This window comes from Typopeltis vanoorti, chromosome 21 (genome assembly GCF_054136105.1).
Source record: "Typopeltis vanoorti isolate ZY-2024b chromosome 21, IOZ_Tvanoo_1.0, whole genome shotgun sequence".
Classification (NCBI taxonomy): domain Eukaryota; kingdom Metazoa; phylum Arthropoda; class Arachnida; order Uropygi; family Thelyphonidae; genus Typopeltis; species Typopeltis vanoorti.
Genome location: NC_143569.1, coordinates 49,063,104 through 49,071,147, shown reverse-complemented (window position 1 = coordinate 49,071,147; position 8,044 = coordinate 49,063,104). Strand labels below are relative to the sequence as shown.

General features: G+C 34.5%; 1 long non-coding RNA gene across 1 annotated transcript; it reads left to right on the top strand.

The window, feature by feature from the left end:
- Window positions 1-955: 955 nt before the first annotated feature.
- LOC150094840 (uncharacterized) lies at window positions 956-6,322 on the top strand. The gene is made up of 2 exons (XR_016550163.1): window positions 956-1,179; window positions 5,710-6,322. It is a non-coding gene; the product is annotated as an uncharacterized LOC150094840 (long non-coding RNA).
- Window positions 6,323-8,044: the final 1,722 nt, after the last annotated feature.

The window sequence follows — 8,044 nt, the reverse complement described above, 5'->3', positions numbered from 1 at the left end:
TTGTGAAAAGAATAACGTAAGGAAAAATAGAGGAGAAAAGAAGAAGAGGCAGACCAAGGAAAAGCTTTCTTGACCAAGTCAAAGAAAGCACGGGTTTGAGAAGTTAACAGGAGATTAAGAAGAAAGCCAATGACAGAGCGGAATGAAAGAAATTGCTGCTGAGCTACCAGTCCCAAGACTGATGCAACTGATAATGATGAAAATGACTCGCCAAAGTTCCTTCTTTTGGTCTTAGTGAAGGATTTCAATGTTATCTAAATTTTAGGCTCACCAACGGTATTAATGCACAATAGGTTTAAACCTTTTTTGGTGGGAGATCCGTTTAGAAAAAACTGAGAAGCTTCAATTACCTTCCAGGACATTGTAGGTATGAGATCAGAACCTGTGAGGTTCGGTCACTGATGTCAGGAGATTCGGCCCGGCTCGCAATTCGGCGTCCAGTTGAATTCTTCCACGTCCATCACATCAAACCTTCACTGAACCGTTGCAGTAAAGTTGGGAGCACAGAGTTATCTAGAATGTCATTATAGAAAAGCTACAGGGATAACTTTCCTATAAATTTTCCGAACTGAGTTGTTGTAAAGGTGGCATCCTATAATAGTATCATGTCTAAAGTCACCGAGCTCTTCAGGACGACCCATTTTATTGTTAATATTGGTCTATGAAGATTGCAAAACCGGTATTTTTGATCAAATAGTGCAACAGAAGTGATATTTACGAAAAGAAGGAAATGTTAAATATTGTTGTAATGATCAACAAACAAAGCAAAAGATCAAAGAAGCGTTAAAAGTTAGTGTTAAAATTACATGAAAAAAATAATAGCTAGAGTTAGGAATGATGAATAAGTCATGAGACTATTGCACGTGACTTCTTACGTCAGTTCTAGAGTGCAATATATAAACAATGTTCAGTGGTAATCATAGATAAAAACAATGCAAGGGATATTTTTCTCATATTTTTCACTGATACGGCGCATTTGACGTGGGCAAAATATGCTTGCTTTTATCGATAAATCCGGAAAGGTTGTTATGGAGATGTTATCAAAAGGCCACTTTGGTATTAAAATGATTTGTCCTTTCTCTCTTTCTTGTCTTCTCTTCTTGGTGAATAGATGTAGTAACACCATAGTAACAATACTGAGTGTGCGATATTTCAACAACTACTGACTGGAGTAGTCAGGTGAGTAAAGAAGAATGGAAGATGGTTGAGTTTCCGATGTAGTTTCAAACTCATTAGTTCTTTTTAATATCATATAATAATAATAATCACAGTTTTGAAGACGGTGCAGAAAACACTTAATTGTATTGAATATAAAATTGCATTTTACATTCAATACAATTTTACATTTTGCTATTTAACCGATTTTGGATTATTGATTATACTGCACGATTTCATAACCCCTTGTATCAAATTATCATTAACCGCAAACTATTGACTATTGAGGAAATGCGTTTTAGTTGTTAAATCAATCTTGGTACGCTCTGAACAGCGATTCTGGAACATTTAAACTGAATACACGCTATTTCAATCACACGAGACATCCACTTTTGGTAAGGACCTAAATCAGTTCATAAATTACTGACTTTTAATATCATATTAGCATTATATTCGTGGATTAACTCGACGTGTGTCAAGCATCACTGTTATATAAGGTTTCATTATATAACAGGCTAAAATCACGCTACCATTATGAATTTCTTTTATTTATAGGTTATTTAGTGACTCAATAGTCTCCATTTTTTCCTTCTATGCAACAGAGAAATGCTCAATTATAATACTGATAAGGCATAAGGCGCATTTGACGTGGGCAAAATGCAGTACGAAAACATTCTAAATGGTAGGGTACGAATTAAGTGAATCAAAACAGTCGGATGGGTGATTTGTCCATTCGTATTTTTTATCCACAAATGCTAGCCTGTATAATACACAAATTTGCTTCATTTTATTGATTTATTTATTTGCAAATCTAGACCAGTTCGACTTTGTCCTAAAGGGATCGTTTCAGCAAATCTCTAGGAAAGGATCGATTAGGGTTGCCACTATTATTAACATGAGACTTCTCAAGGATTTAGGTCTATTATGGCCTCTTCTAGCTTCAGACGCCATTGGCAAGTTTCCTTAAATTACAACCTGGTCTTCTTTTTCCGAATGGCTTATTACATTGAAGCACTTGTTTGGGCAATTTCGTGTAAATCCATAGTACACGAGTACTGCGGGCACATTAAGGAATGTTTTGTCATATTTTAATTTTTTTATTGTTTGTATTTTTATTTATTTTTTATATACGAGTAGTACAGAAATCCTGCTCTAGTAACCCAATGTTGAAACTGTTTCAAACTACTTCAGGCCTCCAATAAAAAGGCAGACATCTTTACACCGAGTGATGAAATTCAATGGCACCTGAATACAATAAAAACATTCATGCCTGCGGCGAGACTTGAACCCGTGGTCTACGTGGGTAGAAGAACGAGTACTATACACTTGGCGAACAAATTTGCATTCTTCTTAACGTGTTCCATTCAAATATTCCTATTTTTCTCTATTTTGTTTATTATTGGTTCTTGCTTTAATTCGTTCATTATTTCGTCATTTTCTTTTAAGGTATCGTTTGCGGTTTTTCTCATTAATTTCATTTCAGCTGCTCTTAATCTTAGCACAGGTTTTTTTTTTTTTTTGGGGGGGGTGTCCAAATTTCATTTCCACTTACCTAGCAATGGTGGTATAGCTAATGCACGTACTAAACGTTTAACTTGGTCTGTCTTTGTATCAGAATAAGTTTAAGCACAGAATTCTAGTGGGATCTTGACCTTTAAATGCCATTGATTAAGTTCCTCCCTCCCCACAAAAACGACGACAACAACAACAACAACAACATTTAATTGGCCTGCGTGAGCCACTTCGGTTCTTATTTAAAACAAACACTAATTAAAATTGGTAAAGTGCATTTTTGGAAGAAATGTACAAAATTTGAAAGGCACTTATTAATCATACAGATTTTAAGCCAATCATCGCAAAATATTTAAACATATGTACTGCAGTGTATGACTGAAACTTGCTACGCACATGTGCCTTTTTCATTTATATTTATTTATTTAAATATATTTTATTTAAAGCACATAAAATGATTTAAATAAAATTACATTTTATTTTAGCATTACATTCATTTTAACATTACGTTTTATGTAACAAACATTTATGCAGTCTAACCTAAAAAAGGAAGATAAAAAGTCAGTCATCTGACTGACTATCCTTTGATGGCTGACTTTTATGATGATCTTCGAATCTTAAGTTAAAATCAATATTAATGATTTTCATATGCTTATACAGGCATAAACATGATACATCTATTGCTTCCTCAGCTTACATAGAACTCGGTGTCCTCTTTGATACAAAACATTACTTCTCGCTTTGAAATTCCTAACACTTAATAAATCCACAGATTTATAAAATCAAGAACAAGATAGACAGACACTAACATCATGATTGTTATCTAGACAGATACTAACATCAATCCAACTAGCCAAGGCTCAGATTTAGGCTAGAGAATCAAACATTTCAAATTCCACCATGTCACTAGAAGAATTTAAACATCCAGTGTTGAGATGACCACGATTAATAATTCGTATCCGAAGTGACTTGAAAAAAATCCATCATGGGTTCTTCCAGAACAGTTTCCAGAATTACTGAATCACTGGTTTGAATAACGCTTGGATAGGACTCCACCGGTAGTCTATCCAAGGCATTAATATGCTGTAGGTTACAGCTTTGCATTGTTTAGTGGGTATGGTTACAAAAAAGAACATCTCTCTCTCTCTCTATTCTTCCCTAAGTTCTTATTTCTAAAATCTTTATTTATTTCAACATTCTTTGAGCATAATACGACTAAAAGAGCTTACATTGGCACAGCCTCAAATGCAACACACAAATTTTAATTTTAATAAAGTGACAGGTGGCGTTTTTATCACACGTACAAACATGCACGCAAACTTTATCTGTTAATGTGCAATTATTCTGAGTATACTCCAAGACTGTTGAATTAAATGAAGATTTTAGATTAAGAGAAAAAAAAATGCTGTCAAATCTTAGGAAAGGAGAAAAGATCCATATTTGTTATCTCTTGTCCCAGAAGAGATAACAAATATTGAAGAAATATTTGTTATCTCTTCCAAATAAAGAAGAAAGAAAATAAATATCGATATATGAGATTATGCTCCTAAACTAAAGATTCGAATCACTGTCTACAATTGATCTTCTGCACTTGTCAATATCAAATATTTGTTATACTTGGGTAAGGATTGAAACAAGAATATTATTCATTATTAAGTATAATATAAAATATCGCAATCCTGTCCGTTTCAAAAAAAAAAAAAAAGTTATATTTGTTGCAATTTGACGTGCTCCTGTTACATGTCAGATGCCTGGCCACAAACACAGCCGTCTTATTCAATACCTGCATTTCTGGGGTTCGTCACTTTCCACAGGAGCATTCTGTCAATGAACCACCTTACTTAATAAGGCATCTTAGAACAATAAAATTCAAGTATTCGATATTTCTATGATGAGGAAAGAGACAGGAGACGTCATAACTGGAATAGCCTAACAGCTACAGTGTCGCCACCTTCCCGTAAAGAGCACTTTAAAACCTTCATCTTTTAATGCATAGTCTGAAATATTCATCACACTAAAATATGCCAAATTAAAAATAATAGGCAAAGAATTTGAGATTTACCCTGGTATTTATATAAATCCAACCTTGCATACAATGCATCTGCTGTCGGGATGCTGTATGTGAGGATTTTTTTTTTTCTGGATCCTTCCGACTGGACCAATGCCATATTATCAATAAAATGCGAGGTTCTTGAGTGTTCCCTAGGTATAAATGTTTCGCCATGTTTCATGATATATAAAAATTCGCGCTTAAAAAAATACGCTAAAGTCTTTTATTCCTATTGGGAGTAGACGAGGCCATTTTAGCCCTATTTAACTTTTGAAAACTGAGAGAGAAGTTCAGTCTCTACAAGTAGCCAATCAGAGATAACTGGCCCAAGACTATCATTCATTATAAACGGCATCTGTTGAAGAGAGACAGCAAATATGTGCCGCCATCTTGTAGTCCCTAACTCTAAAGGAGTATATTATTGTCTGAAATAGTATGGATTCCATGGTCAATTTTCTTGTGCCCAAGATCGACTAACTCGGAAATCGGTATAAGAAATGATAAGAAAAATTTCTTTAGTCTGCGATTAGATTCAAACTGAGTACGTCTTTCTTCGTGCCGCCTAGCACTATGGATTAAAACGCCACTTCAGCAGGGATACACAAGCTTTCGATTAAAAATATACAATACTATCTTATCATATTCCAGTAAAATTTAAGCAATAAATAAACAAGATAAAAGAGTGAAATGATATTCACAAGAACTGCAAAATACACGTCATTACACCAAAAAAGGAACGAAAATATTCCACAAATATAAACAAAATAGGATTGCACTGGCCAACAATCGCTATCCTAAACAATTAATGAAATTGGATGAGAAAACCAAGTTGACCCTCAAAAGAGGTTATTAGATTAAAAATGAGACCAGACAGATCATAAAGTCTATACCGTATTTAGTGTCATGATGATGAAAGTTTTTCAGGATATAAAAGTTTCATGATACTGTTCAGTAATTCTCAATACTACCATGTTTACTATTTCTTTTAATAGATAACCAGAATGCCACCCAAAAAATCAACAACCATCCGAAATGTAATAAAAGTGAATGTTAATGTCCGACCGAGTTCCCAAAAGACTCAGATATCAGTGACTTCCAGACAGGGATTTTCGCAAAGCGGAAGAGCAACAACCAGTCATCAGACAACTACTGGTAGGATGGATGCAAGACCAGTGGTATCATGGAGCGGAATGGGAGGAAACACGGCAGTAACTGCGACAAGGACACAGAGCCAGTCTGCTAGAAATACTACAGCCAGAAGTACGACCACCGTCAGAAACACAGCCACGTGCACACGCAGAATCGATGTTTCTAGGGATGGTGCAGTAAGCAATAGGACATGGATTACGAACACGAAAACAACAAGCAAAACTAAGAGATCCTGAGCGGCAGCAAAGTCCAGGAATACACCAATGTCTGCATGGCTAAATTAAAATTATTGACAACTAGGAAGAGCTTTATTACTGCTGTTAACGGTTTGAATGTTTGGAATTCTGTAGATGCAGCAGTTTACCCACACACACAACATACCTAAATATTAACAGGAAATTATCTGTTATAAAATTTGATATTTGGAAATAAAAATAGTGAAATATTTCAACTCTTTGCTGCGAGTATTTCTTTCTATTCGTAAGCTAACATACATTTACGAACAAATGTCAAAAATCTCTTTCATTCGTCCATTCAATTCTTCTATCCGAGACGGGTTGAGTCCCTTGATTATGGGTTATGGTTAATTAATACATCCGTTTTGCCATCACTCTGCTTTTCTTAAGGGCGAATATTTTATATTTGCGTTCAGAACCGGTTTGTCTGTTTTCAGGGATGAAAAAACATGAGTTTTCCGGAGAACTCCTCCTCCATCTTTGTATGAAACAACTCGCCTTTAATGGAGAAACCATGATAAAGATTCTGTGCATTGTGGACGGGACGCGAACCCAGGTATTTTCAACCCAAGTATTCCGTGGAAACAATCAACGTTACTTTCTTAGATTAAAAAAAACAAACAAACAAGAAAGCATCTTAGTTGAGAGAAAGATAACTGATCACAGAAAAAAGAAATCGAAAATATTTTTGGGCCACGTTTCTCAAAATAAGTGCTTTTAATGGCCAAGCAGGTTAAATAAAAAAAAATTCAGTGATTCAGTAATATATCTTACAAGTTAAAATTCATATGCTCCCTGATGAATCATTCACAATAAACATAGTGTGAATGGTTTATCTCTTTCACACTTGACACTTGGAACGATACATTCCAGAAACTAATTTATCACAGACGTTTCCATGGCAATGGCAATATTAGCTGCACCTTGATACCTTTCACAACATTCCTAGATTAGATCTAAATGGCTGTAGTTGGAGAGAAAGCTGTGATCAACAATAGCGTTTCCCCCCCCCTGCCGCATTATTCTGAAAATAATAAAAATTATTAACTGATTGTTTTGACAGCATTGCTAATTTTTTGCCAAAGGATAGATACGTCTGATCTGATTCAAAGGTTATAGTAAGGTTTTTAACCTAGATTTAGAATATAAATTTTTATCTGATTTATTATTAATGGACGAAAGGATTAATAAAAAAAATGGAGGGCTGTTACGTGTTGAAAGAATATAGTTGAACAAACTCAAACTTGAAACCATTCATTAGTATCTTATGATTTGTGGATGTCTTCAGCGATTTTGCATCTCGTTCGTTGTGTGAAATTCATTTCCTAGATTGTATTCAGATTAAGTTCGCAATACTTGATTCAGTGGGAAAGTTACTTGGAAATTTTATCTGTAAAAACCACGGCACCCCACACACATACACACAAAATAGTACTATATGTTTTTATATAAAGTAAAATAGTACTATATGTTTTTATATAAAGTAAAATAGTACTATATGTTTTTGTATAAAGAATACGGAACATATATCCTAATATTCACAGCAGCTTGTGACGAAAACGAAGAAGGCTAGGGAATTGATCTGACTCAAAAGTAGAATAGGAAAAGAATATCTAATAATGAATATGATGTGGAACCTCTGAAAAAATGGGGGTTTTTCGTAAGTCTACATATCACCCCTAACATCGTCACAACTAGGCAAGATGGTGTGCTTTCTTCGCCATGTAGAATATACAGACCGTTAAAAATGACTGTAAAAACATACAACCGTTTTTTTTATAAAATAAAAACTGTTAAAAATACGGGCAACCCACTCCAGCATCGAAAAAATTATAACAAATAAACGCAAATAGTCAATGCTTATCATTAACTATTCCGACGGTTTTAAGGCCAAAATTAAACAAATAAAATATACAACAGCATTACTGACTAGATGGATGAA